Source organism: Pteropus medius, unplaced genomic scaffold, assembly GCF_902729225.1.
Source record: "Pteropus medius unplaced genomic scaffold, Ma_sr-lr_union100, whole genome shotgun sequence".
NCBI classification, from domain to species: domain Eukaryota; kingdom Metazoa; phylum Chordata; class Mammalia; order Chiroptera; family Pteropodidae; genus Pteropus; species Pteropus medius.
The window spans coordinates 141,582-159,477 of NW_024356247.1; the positions used below are offsets into that span (position 1 = coordinate 141,582).

At 48.7% G+C, this 17,896-nt stretch overlaps 2 long non-coding RNA genes across 6 annotated transcripts in view; one reads left to right on the plus strand and one right to left on the minus strand.

Moving 5' to 3' along the window:
- The window catches only part of LOC120600582 (uncharacterized), a 57,350-nt gene that overhangs the window by 15,809 nt on the left and 23,645 nt on the right, over positions 1–17,896 (minus strand). Inside the window, exons 7-8 of one of the 2 annotated variants that reach the window (XR_005652223.1) lie at positions 9,441–17,614; positions 7,341–7,374 (exon numbers count right to left, since the gene is read on the minus strand). This is a non-coding gene — a long non-coding RNA (uncharacterized LOC120600582). Of the gene's footprint in view, positions 1–7,340; positions 7,375–9,440; positions 17,615–17,896 lie in introns of those variants that run through there. The other variant, XR_005652224.1, reaches the window with a different exon arrangement.
- Positions 645–17,896, plus strand: part of LOC120600585 (uncharacterized) — a 38,382-nt gene continuing 21,130 nt past the window's right edge. For 2 of the 4 annotated variants that reach the window (XR_005652232.1, XR_005652231.1), the window contains exons 1-2: positions 645–2,086; positions 11,882–12,093. This is a non-coding gene — a long non-coding RNA (uncharacterized LOC120600585). Of the gene's footprint in view, positions 2,087–2,573; positions 7,696–11,881; positions 12,594–17,896 lie in introns of those variants that run through there. The other 2 variants (XR_005652229.1, XR_005652230.1) reach the window with 2 other exon arrangements.

The following is a 17,896-nucleotide window of genomic DNA, read 5'->3' on the forward strand; positions in this document are numbered from 1 at the left end:
CCTCTAGAGAAAGGGCACACCGGCGGAGCCAAGGAGGGGGTGTCTGAACAAGGTTTAACCATTGATCGATGTAGGGAAACTGATCAGGATGACCTGGGTGTCTTGTGACAATCTTCCAAACATTCCTCACTAAACCCCTGTCAAAAGAACCCTCTGGAGACCAATTTACATCAAAAGGCAGCCGCTCAACTTCACACAATGTTCTTAGTCTGCCTAGAGAAAACTTTATGCCATAGTCAACTCCGCCTACAAACCCTTCTTTGAAATGTCGCAGGAGACACCCCAAGGGTGTCTTCCGTGAACTCGGGCCTCCCCCCATCGCTTGCGCGGAAAACACAAGACAGACACTCAGACGAGGACAATTACTGGGGCGTAGGTGGACCCGGAGAGGTCCGCCACCCACAACCCAGACAAGACCAGAGACAATAGACAGAACCCGATGACAGGGCACAGCAGGCGGCGTCCCGCGGCCTGGCCACGGTCCGGGAGATATGACTGCGTCCAGTCTCTCCACGGACCCCCAACGACCGGTCAACGGAAAGGTACCTTTTTATGCAGACCCGAGTTACAGGAAACACACACTTTATTGAGCCAGCTGGGTGTGCCGGGGCCCTTTGTTATTTTACTATCTCTTTGTCGAAGTTATCACCGAGTTCATCAGTTCTCGCTCTAAGTTCCGTGATCATCCTTATAACCAGTGGTTTGAACTGTGTATCTGATTGCTTGCCACCATTTCATTTAGCTCTTTTTCTGGCGTTTTCTCCTGAACTTTCATTTAGGACATGTTCCTTTGTCTCCCCATTTCGGCTGCCTCCCTATGTTTGTTTCTCTGTATCAAGTAGAGCTGCTATGTCTCCTGGTCTTAGTAGAGTGGCCCTATTGTAGTAGGTGTTCTCCAGGGCCACCTGGCATGAGCCAGCAAGCAGTCCGCAGATGGCTGTCACCTGTGCTGGGCTTATAAGTGCCTCAAGAGGTTAAGCCGGAAACCGAGGCCAGCTGCTGCTAGTGTGGGGCTTGAGGCTGCTCAGCAAGAAGCATGTTGTACCCTGAGGCCAGATGCTGCTCGTTTGGGGTTTGTGAACCTTTGAGAGATCTAAGGAAAGTCCGTAGCATGAGCCGAGCCAGGCCATTTGTGTGGAAGAAACTACTGGAGGCAGCTTGGGTGGCCGGCACATTGGGAGGGGCGAGGTCTCAGGGAATCCCCTGGGCCGGGTCCCCGTGTTATCCTGGTTGATGGAGACTCGGATATGGTGCCCACCTGCGTCCGCACGGGAGTGGGGAGGCCTCAACCAACGACCAGTGGCTTTTAGCAGCACTTCTGTCTGGGAGGAAGCCGCCCCTCCAGCCCTCGCCCTGAAGCCAGACCACTCAGTCCCTCCCCGTGTGTCCCTGGCGCCTTTCGAGCCGCTGTCCTAGCGCCGGAGCTCAGGGCCAGCGAGTCCGTCAGCGGTGAGTCCGCGCGGGCCCTTAAGAGGAGCGTCTGCGACTCCCGCAGCCCCCCTCACTCAGCCACCGTGTCCGCTGCTTTTCGCAGCCAGACGCGATGGGGACTCTCCTGGGCACTGGTCCCTCCCTATCCTCCACCGCCCGTTTCGCGCCTCTGCCCCTGCTGCCTGCCTCTTACGTGCGTCCCCACTTGTAGGACTTCTGTTCAGCAAGATCTCAGGCGACTCCCAGCGGTGGCTGCTCCGTCGTGTCGTTGCAGTTTTGGTGTGGTCGCGCCAGGAGGCTTCCACGCCATCCCGGCCCCACGTCCGGTTGTTCTCTCTCGTCTTTGGCATTTCTGTTACTTAGTCCATCTGTCTGTAAGCTAGCATTACCGAACCCTTTGTTCCTGTCATTATTTTGAACAAACTGTTATGTGTTAAGTTTATTCCGAGTAAGAAAAAGTTTTGATTTGATTTTGTCTCCTTTTCTTTCTTTCGTACAGCTCTTCCGTCGTGGAGATCCGAGTTTCTGATGCTCTTGCTTCTAGCTGAACAGTTTGTTCTACTGGTGACGAACTCCCCAAATTTTTGCTTGTCAGTAAAATTCGTTATTTCTCCTGTACTTCAGGAGCATAATTTCACTGGATCCAGAATTCTAGGTTGGTGAGATTTTTTTTTCTCTTAACACTTTAAATATTTCCTCTCCTCTCTCCTGGCTTACATGGCTTCTAAAGAGAAGTCCAATGTAATTCTTATCCTAGCTCTTCTATAGGTAAGATGTCTCTGTTTCTCTCTCTCTCTCTCTGTCTCTCTCTCTCTCTCTGTCTCTGTCTCTGTTTCTCTGACTTCTTTAAGATTTTTCTCTTTGTCTTTCATTTTCTGCAGTTTGAACATGATATATTTTAAGTACAGTTTGTTGTTTTGTGTTGTTTTTTTGCGGGGGTGGGGTGTTTATCCTGTTCTCTGAGCTTCCTTTATAGTTTGGTGTGTGTTATTAATTTTGAGATCTTGTCATTGTTTCAAATATTTCTTCTGTCCTTTTCTCTCTTTTGTGATATTCCCATTTTGTGTATGTTAAAACTTGTGTAATTGTACCACAGTTCTTGTGCATTTTGTCATTTTCGTTTTTTTCTCTTTGTGTTTCAGTTGTGGAAGTTTCTATTGGAATTTCTTCAAGCCCGCTAATTCTTTAATGTCCACTGACTGGTGAACCCATGAAAGACATTCATTTCTGAGACAGTATTTCTGATTCGCATTTCCTTTCCATTCAGTTTTATGATTCTGTCTTTGCTGACATTATTCACGCATTCCTGCATGTCGTCCACTTTTTCCGTTAGAGCCCTCACCATGTTAATCCTAGTTGTTTTAAATTCCCAGTGTGAACACTCCGACAATTCTGCCGTGGTTCTGATGTTTTCTCTCTCTTCATAGTGTTTTTTTTTTAATCTTTCACCATGTAACTTTTTATTGAAAGCCAGAAATGACGTACTCTGTATAAGTAGCTGCGATAAGGAGGCCTCTAGTGCAAACGTCGCTGGGAGTTCGGCTGTGTTTACTGTTGGCTGCAGCAGTCAGAGGCGAACAGTTTGTCTGGCATACTCGGTTTTGCCCTCCATGTCGCGGTGGTTGGCGGATAGGCAAGTGTTTTTTAGTCCTGTGACTAATTCTAGGGATTTCGGTGGGACAGAAATGCTAGTGCGGACTGCAGTTTGTTACTTCCCCTCAGGTCACTTAGGCTTTGGTAAAACCTTCGTCACTCATGCTCTGGTGAAGTAGTTTCTCTTAGGACAGGCCTCGGTATGTACAGAATGTTCTGGGATGATTTCAGAATCACTATTTTCCCCCTCCACCTTCTGGAAACAGGAGTGGGCTTTTCTCTGACCTTCATTGCAATCATCCGGTTGGGCTTCTGGAGGTCAAACTCACAGAAGTGTGGGAGTCTCGCTAGGGCTGGGTCCCCTAGTGTTTTTAACTCTCGAGTGAGTCCGCACTGAGCCTCGAACCGTTCGATTAGTTTGTTTTCTTTCTCCAATACCGATTCCTGTGGAGTTTTCTGCTCTTGGTCTTCTACTCATGACTGTGGTTCTCTGTACCCATCTGTCTCTGTACTTCGGGGGGCAGTGATTGACCTGACCTCAGTCCTCCGCTGGATTTAAGAAGAGTTGTTGATTTTTAGTTCAGCTTTTTCATCGTTATCAGGGTAGGAGTGGTGACCCATGTAAACTCCTTATGTGCTAAAACCACAAGTCAAGCCTAGGATTTTGTTTCCAGCAAAACTGAATTTCGAGCACACAGGGCATGTAAAAACCGCTATGAGTTTGCAAGAAAAGATTTTTCCCATGAACCACTCCTGGTGAATTGACTGTAGAATAAACTTCAGAGAAATAAAATGACTAGAGACATTAAGATGATGATTGTGGCCATCCTTAAGTTTAAATATGGGGACGAAATGGGGATAGAAAGGCAGAGAATGCTATGTGACACATATATGCCAATATATAGATGGAGTGTAATTGGAACATGGAGGTTGGTTCAGCTTGTGGATAAAACGAAGTATGTCCATTCCACAATGTCTATTCCATTGAATGCAGTTATGAAACCTGGAGACAATGCAGTGAAAAGTTCTTTGAGGCCTCAAAAAGCAAATAGAAGGTGGACTGGAGGAGAAGAATCGCATCAGGAGTAGCAGTGAGCTCGTTGAACTGACCAGTTCTCAGGTGTCTGCAGCCTAAACCGTGGGAAGGGCAGCCGAAGCCCTCTACTTCCGGCCTGTGGAGAAAAAGGAATCTTCTAATTCTTGGTGGTTGGGGCAGGAGTTGGGGGCCCAGTTTACTCTTCTTTCTCTGTCATGTCCCAGGACAAAGTCAGTGGCAGTGGGGCTCTGTAGAAACTTAAAAGTCAGAGAGGAATCTGTGGAGCCGTTGTCCCAAGAGGGTTGGTGTATAAGTTTTCTGTTGCTGTGTAATGAATTACCGTAAAGTTGTCAGCCTCAAACAGTACCTACTCATTCTTTCATAGGTAGATCAGAAGTCCACGCAGACCGAATTGGCTCTGCTCAGGGTATCCCCACACTGCAGTTACAGTGTCGACTGGACCGGGCTCTTATTTGGAACTCCTCGGAAAGAATCTTCTTTCAGAGTCATTCGGGTTGTCGGCCGAATTCGGTCCCTACAGCAGTAGGACTGAGGTCCCTGTTTCGCTGCTAGATCTGCAGAAACGCTCCCTCTGCCCGTTCTGCTGCATCCTTCTGACTTTTTCTGTAGTCACTTGTACAGCACCCTACGCTCTTAAAGGCTCATAGCATTACAATGTGCCCACCTGGATAACCCAGGATGCTATTAGTAGCTTAAGGTCAGCTGTGCCATATGACAGCGTAATCATGAGTGATAATCGTATTTACAGATACTGAGAGTTTGGAACATCTTCGTGAGAACATTTTAGAAATTCCGCTGGTCACAGTAAGGTAAACAGCCATTGTTTTTTGCTGTCAACCTGTTGCTTGGTCCCAGCCAGTGCGTACAGCCACAGAAACAGGACTGGAACAGGGAGAGGGCGAGCGAGAGGGACGTGTCCTCCTGCAGCTTGCTCGCAGGTTCCCTCGCACACAGTGCTGGGCAACACACACGGCGACCGTGGGTGGGCACAGTGCTTTTCATCTAATTGGTGACATTTCCTCCATATGTCGTCACATGCTTTTTCTGCTCGACTCTTTTCCGTCCACTGATATTTCTGTTAACGTGTTTTCTCACATTTTCCTGAGACTCTTCATTTTCCTTTTCTGTTTTCTCTTTGTTTTTTTTTTACGACATAAACTCTGTTGACCTGTGTTTTAGTTCGTGGATCCTTCTGCCACTTAATGTACTGTTCAGCCCACCTAATGCGTTTTTCATTTCCGCTATTTACTTTCGAAGTACTAAATTTCCATTTAGTTATTTTTGCATAATTTCTGCATCTTTACTGATATTGTGTATTTGATGAGACGTTGTCTTTATGCCTTTATTTCTTTCAGCATAGTTTCCATTAGTTATTTGAACTAAATTTCTTTGAAGTCTGTTAAATATGGCATCTGCTTCCTCTGACAGGTCATTTTTGTTACCCACTTTGTTTCCTGTTTATGGGTCGCACGGTCTTATTTCTTTGGATGTCTCATATTTTGTTGAAAACTAGACATTTTATGTAATGTGTTCAACACTGGATTACAAACTTTCCCTTTACGAGACTTGTTTTTATTGTCTTGCTTTTGGCGGTTCGTTTCGTGGCTGGAATGTTCTAGTCTTCGCTGCTGCCTTGTGCTGTGAAGCTGTCAGTGCCGATCTTCAGAGGCTGAGCCTCGAGCATGCGCGCAGTCACCTTGGGCTCGCGGAGATTTTAGCAGTGCTGACATCTTGACTCTTTCTCTGAACGCTCTCCCGAGCTGTCTGCTTCAGATGTTACGACAGTTCCCCTGTTAGGCGCCACTGTTTACGAGCTGACTTCTTTGTTTTCACCAGTGCTCTGAGGTAGAAATCGCTCGGCAGGAAGATCCAGTTAAATTCATGAAGCCAGTATTTGTGCTTTGTTCTCCTCCAGGAGGGTTTTTCTCAGCTATATCTTTCCCCGGTTCTCTCTGTTAAACTAACTGGCTTCTTGCTCTTAGACTGGAACTTTCCATACTCTTTCAAATAGTCATTGTCTTTGGCTAGAGAGCTTCGTAGCTACCTTTTCTCGTGGACCGCCTCTACCCCTGGGAAAACGCACGTGACTTCTAGGCTGCTTCTTTCTTGGTGTGGAACCTCTGCTCCCACGGGACTGCTGGCCAGGGAGACAGGCCCGGGTTCCTTCCAGGATGCCGGGCCCGCCACAGCTGGAGGGACCAGGTGAAGGAGCCTCGGACTCTTGGCTCCACTCACCAGGACTTGAGTCTTTTCACCTTAGAGGGGACAAGAAACGCTGGCAGTTTGCCAGTCCAGGTGAGACTGGGTAAGCCTCGACTGGGAGTTATACACAGACCTTACACGTTTAACAAAATTCTACATAAAGCGGATCATACCCCGAACTGTAAAATACAAAAATGTAAAACTTCTAGAACATGACATAGAAGAAAATCTAGATGACAGTGGCTTTGATAGTGGCTTTTTAGATACAACACCAAAGGCGTGATCCATGAGAGAAAGTGGTAAATTGGAGTTCATTAAAATTAAAAATTTGTGCTCTGCAAAAGACACTGTCAAGAGAACGAGAAGACAGGCCATAGACGGGGAGAAAATATTTGCAAAAGATAGACCCGATAAAGGACTGTCATCCAAAATATACAAAGAACTCTTAAAGCTCAACAGTAAGAAAACCAAGAACCTGATTTTAAAATGGGCAAAAATCTGAACAGACATCTCACCGCAGGAGATACATATATGGGAAATAAGCATATGAAAGATACTCAACCTCATGTGTTAGGAAGTTACAGATGAAAGCAACACCACTACCCAGCTGATAGAGAAGGCCTAAATATTAATAATACCACATGCCGTCAAGGATGTGGCGCAGGACGAGCTCTCGTTCGATGCAAAATGGTAGTCATGTTGGAAGACAGCTCGGCAGTTTCTTACAGAACTAAACATACCATCCAGCAAGCGCACTTCTAGGTATTTATCCAAATGACCGAAAACTTATGATTATACAAAAACCTGCACATGAATATTTATAGTAGCTTTATTTATAACCGCCAGTTGGAAGCAACCAAGGTGTCCTTTAATACGGTGGTCCCCAACCTTCGCGGCATCAGGGACCGGTGCTGCTATGAGGATCTAGTGCCCGATGATCTGGGGCGGAGCTGAGGCGGTGATGCTGGTGCTGGGGAGCGGCTGTAGATACAGATGCAGCTTCGCTCGCTCGCCTCCTGCTGTGCAGCCTGGTTCCTAACGGGGTTGGGGACCCCTGCTTTAATAGGCGAATGAATAAATTGTGGTTCATCCTTAAAATGAAACATTATTCAGGATTAAAAACAAACGAGTGATCAAGCCATGAAGAGACGTAATGGACATTTAAATTCATATTGCTAAGTGAAAGAAGCCAGTCTGTTAGTTTGTTATGAATTAGGATATAGTTTATCTTGACGAACATTCCACACGCAATTGCAAGGAATGCAAATTCTGCCACTGTAGTGGATAGTGTTCTACAAATGTCAGCTATGGTAAGCTGATTTTCGTGTTGTTTAGATCTATTTTTATTAACTTTCTAGCTAATTGTTCTTAAAAGTATTGGAATATCCAAATATAATCGCGGATTTACCTGTGTCTTATAGTTGTCAGTTTTCGCTTCGGGTATTATGTCGTCTTGGCAGATCGCCCTCTTTATAATGTTCCTGTTTATTCTGAGAATATTCCTTCTTCCGAAGTCTACTTTTAAAAAATATTGATATAGTCATTCCAGCTTTCTTTTGATTAGTGATTGCATTATATTAGTTTCTGGTATAAAGGATATAGTTGGGTCTCAGGGAAGATTTGAATAACATATTTTATGTGACTGAGCTATTTTTTTCTTGAGTTGGTGGTTATATTTTTCTAAGAATTTGTCTATTTCCTCTAAGTTTTCAGTCCTTTTGGCATAAACTCTTCGGACTGCTTCCTAATCTTTTAAATGTTTTTTTTCTTTTTTATGTTCCCGTTTCACAATATATATATTTTTTAGGCGAGGCAACCCTTGGTTGACCTCACATATTACAAGGACCTTGTCGGCTTACAGTCCCTTATTATCATTTTTTAATTATTTGTTACGCCTACAGCACCTGGTCTTCCTAAGTGGTTTCCTATCTAAGTACTAACTAGGCCCAACCCTGCTTAGCTTCCGAGATCAGCCCTTTCTCAATATTTTTATGTACCTTTTTTATCTTTATGAATCTGCCAAATGTTGGTCTACTTTATTAGCTTTGTAAAAAAAAAAAGAAAGAAACATGGGGTTTTATCCCTCTTCTTTATTGTGTTCTAGTTTATTTCAGGAATTGATGCTTTTACTTTTAATTGTTCAACTACAGGTGACATTCAATATTTCTGGTATACAGCATAGTGGTTAGATATTTATGTAATTTACAAAGCGACCCCCCCATTAGTCTAGAACCTACCAGGCACTATGTATAGTTATTACAATATTAGTAACTATATCTCTTATGCTTTACATCCCCGTGAGTGTTTCGTAATTAACAATTTGTACTTCTTAGTCCCTTTATATTTTTCACCAGACTCCAGACCCTCTCCCATCATCAGCTTGTATCTATGAGTCTGTTTCTCTTTTGTTTGTTCGTTTATTCTTTGGATTCACACATAAGTGAGACCAGATGGTATTTCTCTTTCTCTGACTTATTGCACTTAGCACAATAGTCTCTAGGTCCGTCCATGTCGTCACAAATGGTAAGATGTCATGCATAGCTAAGAAATACTGTCATACATATGTACTTCCTTATCCAGTCGTCTACTGATGGGTTCTCTTGCCTGCTGACCACCTTTTGGGTGTGCTGCTTGTGGGGCTTATTGGGTGGTGCTCTTGTATGATTTGATGCCGGCCACTGGGTGTTTTGGTTCTGGGCGTCTTGGGAGGGCTTCTGTGCAGGCCAGGGTCAGCCGCTGTCTGTGCCTGGGCCCCGGCTCTCTGGTAGGAGCGACAGTGGGATCCTCGGTAGCTGCCTGTGCTGGGCCTGGAGGCATGTGGGTGAGGCCATACTGCTAACTGAGGCTGGCAGCCAGCAGTACGGGGTCTGCGGGAGCTCAGCAAAAGGCCCAGGGAAGCCTGAGGTCTGCCACCACCCCTCTGTGAGGCTCAGCTGCTGAGCGAGCCGGGGCAGTGTGTGCTGGGTGGGGCGGGGCCTCGGAGTCACGGGGCGGGGCGAGAGGGCTCGCCGGGCCAATGAGAGTTGCGGTCTGGCAGAGGGGGCGGGCTCAACGCCGCAAGATGGCGCCTGCCCGTGGCCGGCTGTGTGGGAGGAGGGCTCGGCCAGGGACACTGGCCACGGCCGCCGCCGCCGCCCCTCGCCCCGAAGCCACACACCTCGGCCTCTCCCTGTGTGTCCGGAGCCTCCCGAGTCGCCGACCCTCCGCGGGAGCCCCGGGTGGGAGCCTAGGGTGGGTCTGTGCACGGGCCCTTTAAGAGGACGCCCGGGTTCCCGACGCCCTCCGTCTCCACCGAGGGTCGGAGTCCGGGCTGGTTGTCACGGCCGGATGCGGGGCCTGCGCTTCCGGGCCCGGCGTGGGGCCGGGTCGTCTTGCTCCTTCTGGGGGGACCCCCGCAGCAGAGCGCGCTGCCCATGCTCGTGGGCACGCGCGTGCGGGAGCCGCTTGTCGCGTCTGTGGCTCCTCCGCTGCCCGGGCGGCTCCGCGTGCCCTTCGTTCCGGGGCGTCTCGGTGATGGCCGCTCTGCCGTTTCGTTTTGATGTGGACGTGGGAGGCGAGTCCGGCGTTGGCCTAGTCTGCCGTCTTGACCCGCAGACTTCCTTCCACGCTCTTCGCTGTTTTGTCCCCCTCTATTTTTACTATATTTTTAGGGTTGATACTTAGCTCATGAATTTTCACCCCCCCTTCTAATATTAGTATTTTAAGCTATCAACTTCCCTCAAAGCATGTTTTCACGTCTCAACAGGTTTCATATGTATTTTCATTATCATTGAATTCGAAATATTTTGAAGTATCCCTCATTTCTTCTTCCATATTTAGATATATTTTAAATTATGAAATATATGTACATGTTTTTACTTAATATATAACTTAATTGTAGTGTAAGACTTCCTGACTCCTACGATACCAATTCTTTTTTTTATAGTGTAATGACAGATCAATTCTTGTACCTGTTCTAAGTCTGCTACAAATGAACCATGTTTTCTGTAATTCTTCAAAGCAGAAGAGTATATTTCCATTTCTATTTGGTGAGGCTTGGAAGTTTTAAATTTCCTGATTTATATGTGATTTCCCATTTGAAAAGACCTGTTGAATTCTCTTTTGGTCGATTTTTCAGTTTCTCCTTAGGTTTCTATTAATTAATGTTTTCTTTATATTTTGAGGGTATTTTATGTGAATGCATAATACGTGTAACATTTTCATGGAACTGACATCCCACCACATTTGCCATATCTTATTTATTAGAAGACACAGGTTCTATCCACATTTAAGGGGAGGAGTTTACAGTGTAAGGATCATGAATGATCTTTCAGATCTACCCTTAGACTCTGGATACATGACTTTATACTGGTCATAACTCACAGAACTATATACCATAAAGTAAATTTTTTGTATATAAATTAGAAGAATCTAAAACGACATGTACATTTTTGCTTATCAAATGAACAGATTTATAGAGAAGCCCTATTTTGATGAATGTGTAAAGAAATATGCACATTTATATGTACACAACTGATAGAAATATAATTTCTACGAATATATTGAGGACAATTCAACACCTTTCAGGTGCCCCAGGAATGCTGTTCTCTTTCAAACTCAGTAATTCCAATTCTAGACATTTTTTCATGGAGAAAGATACACATAGAAATTAATGTACAATGATCTTCATTAATTTTAATTTTAAAAACGTGATATCAAAAATGTCTAGCAGCTTGGGATCTTATAGATTGTTAGCTCCATGTGAAATATTATTAACATTTAATATTGTGTTCTCAAAGAATGCTAATGATATGGCCAGATGCCTTTTTATTTTCAAATGAGAAAAGTTAGAGAACATATACAATGTGATGCCAATTTTGGTTTTAAATTATGGTATATGTTGTCTTTTTTTTTTAAGAGCAAAAGGAAATAAACTCAAATGTTGACTTATTTTTTTGAATTATGTAACTGCAGGCATTCTTTTTAATTGATACCTTTTTTATTTTTTAACAATGATCTTTTTATCATTAAGAAAAATTTTATTTTGGAAAAACAAGCCCAGCACGACCCAGGTAAACCTATAATCGTTTCAGTTGCTGTGTGTACTCAGAAGGCCACACTGCTGTCACCTGGGTGCTTGTCCTCTTGCTCCTTCAGGTACTGGACTCACTGAAGACGAACACCTGCTAAAGGGGGAGAGAGTGGCAGCACCCTCTCCAAGATCACGAGGCCTCCGAGTGGCCTAGCGGGCCACAAGCTGACGCTGGTGTCAATGTCCATGAGCCATGTGGGGAACAGGTGTCTTTAAAGCCCAACTGACGTAACTGGACATTTCTCTTCTTCGATGAAAGGATCTTTTCAAACCCTTCCCCAAAGCAGCTCTTCTTTTGGTTTTGGTCATTCGGTCCTGCTCTGGGGAATGACAGTAAGTTCAAGGACTGAGCGCTCACTGTGCGTTTCCTTATGCAGCATCTGGTGACCGGGGCTGTCTGGAGCCATCGCGCCACTGCCTCGGGCCCACCGATCCTACCTTTAAAAACGAGGTGTTACTCCTGTAACACCCTGCGATCGAACCAGAGTTCTAAGTTGCAACCCTTGTTCTGTGTTGTTTCTCAACAGGGGTCAAGGGAAACCTCCACGAAGGTGGCGCGACCCGAGGACAGTGATTCCGACAAGCAGCGACGGAAGCGCAACTTCCCGTCAACCCACCTTCGAAAGTTATGGGTTTCTGAAGCGACACTCGGTGCCTCCTGCACTGAGGCACGGGGTTTTGTGGCCGCCCTCCCTTTTCTCCCTTCCTGCCCTCCCGTGTCACAGATGCTACTTCTCAGGTTCGTGTCCTTTATTCACGTGAGCGCCGTATCCACTCAAATGTCAAGCGCTCGTTACTCCGTTATGGGACTTCACAGCCTCCCTCTCCCGCCTCCCTGCCCTCCGCTCCTCCGCACGCCAGAGAGACACGTGGGTGTCGGTCCCAGCACTCACTGAGGCTTCGTGCACAGCAGAGCTCTGCCCGCGTGGGCGCTGTTACAGGGGGCCTGGGGAAGGGAAGGGAAGGGAAGCAAAAGCGGGCCGAAGCCATCGGAGTCAGGCGCGCCCCAGAAGGGGTCTGCAGAAAGGACAGGCGAGGCCCGGCCTAAGGCACAGGAGGCGTGACTGAGGGTGCCCGAAGGGATCACTGGGAACAGCTGAAAGGCGCAGACCCTCCGCTTCCTCCACGCCCCGTGCTGCCCATCCCCCCAAAGGGAAACCGTCACCCTGCCCCCTACTGTCGTTCGCTATTGACCCGCAAGCTTTCTGTAGCTGCATATCATCCATAGCTATATATCAATCATGCGTCCGAAGTGTTCATCTCTGATGACCCAGTCAGAGGGGTCAGTGGGTGGGGGGCAGGCCCTCCTCGCATTTCACCATCAGCTGGGACGGCAGGAGCAGGGCCTGCCTAACAGGGCTGTCCCGCCCTCAGCATCCGCGCCTGTCTCGGTCTCAGGAGAAGGGGAGAGGTACTGAGGAAAGAGACTGACTCCCCGCGGCATAGCAGTGGCCCAACCAGTGCCAGGGGGACGAGAAAATCGCGACTCCCTTTCATCGGTGGTATCCGAGTCGTGGGGCTGAAGGAAAAAGGACAGGCGCAGGGACAGAGGTCACTTTCCCATCAGCCGACTGCCTGCCCTCTGTGACGCCGGGGTCCTTGGTTGCTGAAACCCAGACTCGCCTGCGGTGGCCTGTGTTCCAGCATCAGAGACCCCACAACTCTCAAGTACTGGAGGCCTGACGGCGAGTGCGACGCCGTGATTTAGAGGGGACGCTGTGTTTTAGAGGGGTTCATTTCTGCGGGACACGTGGGCTGCGGGTTGCAGGAAGTCACAGCACAGTGGGGAGGGGAGGGCGTGCCGAGGGCTGCGCATGCAGTCTCGGGAGAGCGAGCGTTCTGTCACATGCTGTGTGACGGTGACGCGAGACGCTGGTCGTCTTGTCACGTGGAGTCCTCCAGCAGCTGACACGGTGCCTCAGCCTGAGCGGCTCACGGGAAGACCGCAACGTGAAGGCGAACGGGGGTACGCAGCGTCGGCGGGGCCACCGGCCTGCGTCACCTTCCGGCCCTTCTCCCAGCAGCACGGGCCATCTCCAGTGTGGCCACTGACCTCGGGATGGCTCACGGGCAGCTTCGTGATCCCCCATTGCCGTGAGCTTTCTGTGGCCTCCCCTTTCTCTCAAAGCTCAATTAGATGACAGGGCTGTGTCAGCACGTTTTTAAAGGACTGTCCCGAGTTTTTTCAAAGGGTAGAGCTAGCTCAGACTCGAGTCAGGCCTAGGAGCCAAAGTATGGTAGGGGACGCGGCCGACAAGCGCTTGTACCACGTAATGAAGTTAGGTCACTGGAAAGGAAAACTTCTGATCCTAAAGAAATCTTAGCCACCTCAAGCTGACCAGTCTGCTGCTCTTTCAGAGTCAGGAGACGGCCTCAGGGTTCCCCCCCGTGCTAAGGACCGCCAGCGCCCCTAGCTGGCCTGGCCTGGAACTGCTGCTCGTCCTCACACCTGAAAGGTTAGAGACCCCAAATGCGCACATGGGTAGCACGCAGCAAGGTGCCGGGCATAAAGCACTCGATGTGCAGGGGATCATGTTAGCTGGGCGCCCTGCCAGCCAGACCTCCCTGCAACGTGCAGAGCAGTTTTCATATCTCCTAATAATCCCCAGTCTGAGGTGCGTGGCGCTGCTTTGCTACATTCCCCACCTGCCACGTGCCAACGTCCCCGTCATTCCTCAGTTACCGACGCCTGTTGGATGCGGCCCACAGTGTTCATCCCCAGCCTAGATACTATGATCCTGACTCGCTAAGTATCCGTGTAAGTGGACCATCTGCCATCCTAGCTGCACAGGTGTCTTAACCACTGCAGTTCGCAAATCTTATTCCAAAACCCACTGACTACGGGTCCAGTTTCCCAAGTACTCTATACGCATCGCCATGACGCCAAGGCCTCTTTGCAGCCTCTGAGCTCACTTCTGACCCAACTTCTCTGTCCAGTCTGGATTCTCAAATCCCTTTCTCTGCAACTCCTCTCTTGCTAGCTTTCCGCCCTTCAGTCAAGATCAGTCCTGGGCAACCAAACGTTCCTCGTAATGCCGCCCCAGGAACACTTCCCGAGTTTCTAGTCAAGTTTGAAACTGACATGCTGTAAGCGCTCTGGTTCGCGGCCCCACTCCCGCCTTCGGGCCGTGTATTTTGGACATTCCTTAGAAACACTGCTTTGCCTCCATAACCCATCCCTGGCCATGTTCCTGTGCACCACCCACCCGTCTCCACGCTCCGGGGGCCGGGGCCGGGGCCGGAGCCCTTTCGCCCTCCCACCCCTACCTGCGTCACCTGTCAGGATCTCATCCCGTCCGCGGTCATCTGTCCCCACATCTACCGGGCTCACTGCTCAGTCTCCGCCGCAGCCTGAGAGCACACTGTGTTCTCCACGTTCGAGCAGAGCGCACGGGGCTCGCCGCAGGACCCCGATGACGCTTTCACTTGTGTTCTGGTTGTCACATCTTACCGAAAGGAGGCTTCTCATGGGGCAATAATGATTAAGGACGGTAAGGAAAAGAAAACGACAACCTGTTCAGTGGTGGACACACGGCGGGGGCCGGCCCGCCAGGGTAGGTGAGGGGGCGGCTGACCTGAGGGGCAGCAGGCAGCTGCCATGGCAGCCATGCAACATCTGCAAGTAGCCGTGGCTAACGTGCAGGCATAGCAACCGCAGTATTTCACGTGTGACACGTGTGGTACTTGTGCCACGGGTCCCCCTGCTCCCCCCCCTCTAAGCAAACGTCGCTGGGTAGCTACGACGCCCTTTCCCACCGAGCTGAGGCCTGGCTTGCGAAGCCGTTTCCTGTGGCGCTGCGGGCAGCGCCGTCAGGTGTAGATGGCATCGAGATTAAGCATATCCACTACCCTTGCGCTACACGGGCAAGTCCTCAGCGACAGAGTGAGCAGGTAGCACTGAGCCTCAGCAGAAAGCATGTCGTAGACAGCTTGGACGTCGCAGGTGAGCGGCCAGGAGAAGTTCAGCCCATGGAGATCACAGAGCAGGCGCCCAATTAATGTCTGTTGATGATTCATTTTTTCATTCAACAAACATTTAATGAGGCCTACAATGTGCACTGGATTAGGCACCGCGAATACACAGATGAGCGGGCACTGTCCCGGCCCGTAAGGAATTTGGAGTCTGGCAGACGACAGCCGTAGACACGGACAATGATAATACAACCTGCTAAGTGCTGGGACACTTAGCAGGTTGTATTATATCCATCCGAGCAGGACTTCTTCAGGACAGCACAAGTCCAGGTCGCTGTTGGGTCCATGAAATCCTCCCAGCCACCAGGGCCTGCTGTTTGTCACGTAGTGAGTGTCCCAAGAACTAACAATAATAGCTGCGTTATATAGCGTGTTTATGGCATACCCTTCACAAACGTCCTCATGGAAAGCCTGCAAATCAATTATTAGATTAGGTGAAGAAGAAACTGAGGTTCAGTGAGGTTAAGTGACATGCCTCAGATCTCACAGGTAGTAGTGGAGTCAGCTTTCAAATCCAGTTTTGACCAATTCCAAAGCATCTGTTTTTAAGATCACCTGTGTTCAGGTGTAACGACTTTTCAACACCTTTCTATTTGGAAATAAGAACAAAGGCAGCACGTTAGTGATCAGAGAGGACAGCATTCGTCGGCTTTCCCAAACTTCGGCAGAGAGAGAAGGGTGGAGAGACCTCACGCTAGCATGCCGTCGACGACCTTGAGACTGGTTTCTCTCTCTCCCTAACCCCAACATCCTCACTGACATGAAACACCACAAGCATCCCTCTAGTTAACTGTCTTCATCCTTCTCACGGCCAACAGCAGCAGCAGCAACTACAGGTGACACAGCATTTAACATATTCCAGACCTGTTCTAAGCCTTTAAAGCCTTACATTTCCTCCTTCACCAAAATCATCGCAAAAAGATATCATCCCTATTTCACATTAGGGAAACAGTCTCAGGTGAAAAGCTGTGCTGAAGGCCACGTCGGCAAGTGTCAGCAGCTCTGGGCCCAGACTATCTAGTGCCAAGGCCGATTCTCACTGTGCTGCTTTGCTGTCCCGCTCAGGACTTCCTCTCCCAACCCTGCCTGTTGCGACTGAAACTGCATGAGGCCTACTTAACTACAATCTCCCGTGAGGCGGTCTGGCCACAGAAAGCCACCCTCTGAATCCCCAGCATTGCTGCTCTGAGTCTGAAGTGGGGAATTCTCCAAAATACACTGTATGGCTTTCAGAATAGAAGAAAACATTTCATAAGCTTAGATTTTTAATTAATATATTCTTTACTTGAAGACGTAACCATAAGTGTTTTTAAATCCGTAAGCAAAAGAAAGCAATTGAGAATGACAACTAAGGCCGTTTCTTCCCTGGGTGGGTTTTAGATAGAAAAGCCCCTACATGTGTTTAAAAAAAAGAAAAAAAAACGCTTTGGTTGGCATGTGTAGTGATGGTAGCCCTGCCACCAATGAGAAGGACCAGGAACTTAGTGACACTGTAAGCGCTCTGAAGCTGTTCACGTGTCTTCCTGAGCATCAACATTTCAAAGGAAACTAAAAACCTGTGCGGCCCCGGTAGAGAAGGCTCCCACAGCAGCAGCACCCATCTGAAGGGCGCGAGATCTTTGTCAAGGCCAGGGGTGGCGGCGGGGGAAGCTCGTTTCCCAGAGGCTGGAAGCCCCGACTTCCCCTCCTCACCACCTTAATTTCCCCATGGTCTACTATGTCTGCGTTTTCGTGACCCCCTATTTGAAAGGCTGCCCCATCTCCGCTCCCGCTCCTTTTGGCCATAGACCATCTATCACTGTAACTCTTACAGCATCTTTCTAACTGCTCCCCCGGTCCAGATGTGAAAATCTCCCAGAACGTGCTTGATGCTGCTGCCAGAGCGAAGCAGGAGCATCCCCGCCTTACCCAGACTTCGTGGCACACTGTGTTAGGCCCGATTCCTGGCGTGCGTTTCAGGGACCGCGCGCACTTCCCCCAACTCATCCTCTGTCCGGTGTCCACGCCTGGTCTTAGACTGTCCTTTTCCGCTTTCCGTCTGATCAACCTTTACTTAAGAGTCAACTTAAGCCCCAGTTCCCCGCACCTCTAGCACCTCCAGACTCAGTCGAATGGTTCCTCTTCCGAACCCCACTAGTTCCTTGTACGTACCTCCAATGGAGAGCGCGGCACACTGTCGTAATTACCTGTGCCCGTGTCGAACTCCCACTAGACCGAGCGGTCCTGGAGGGCAGGGACCGTGTCTCATTCATCTCCGCGTCCCCGTCACCCAGCACCGCGCCAGGCAGCTGAAAAGGCAGCAGAGAGAAGCAGCTGAAGGCGCAGGAGACAGAAAAATAAAGCAATATTCTTGAGTTGGGGCACAACGAGCTGAAGCTGTACAGAACTCTACTTCAGCTCAACATCGCAGAGAGGTCTCCACAGAAAGGACACCGTGCCTCACAGATGACTGGCCCCATTGCTGAACGCAGCCACCCACAGGCTATTCGTTGACTATATTATAAAAGGACCTGAATTAGGGTTAAACTGAAATAAGCAATTCTGGGTACGAGACTTTTTAAGGTCCTTTC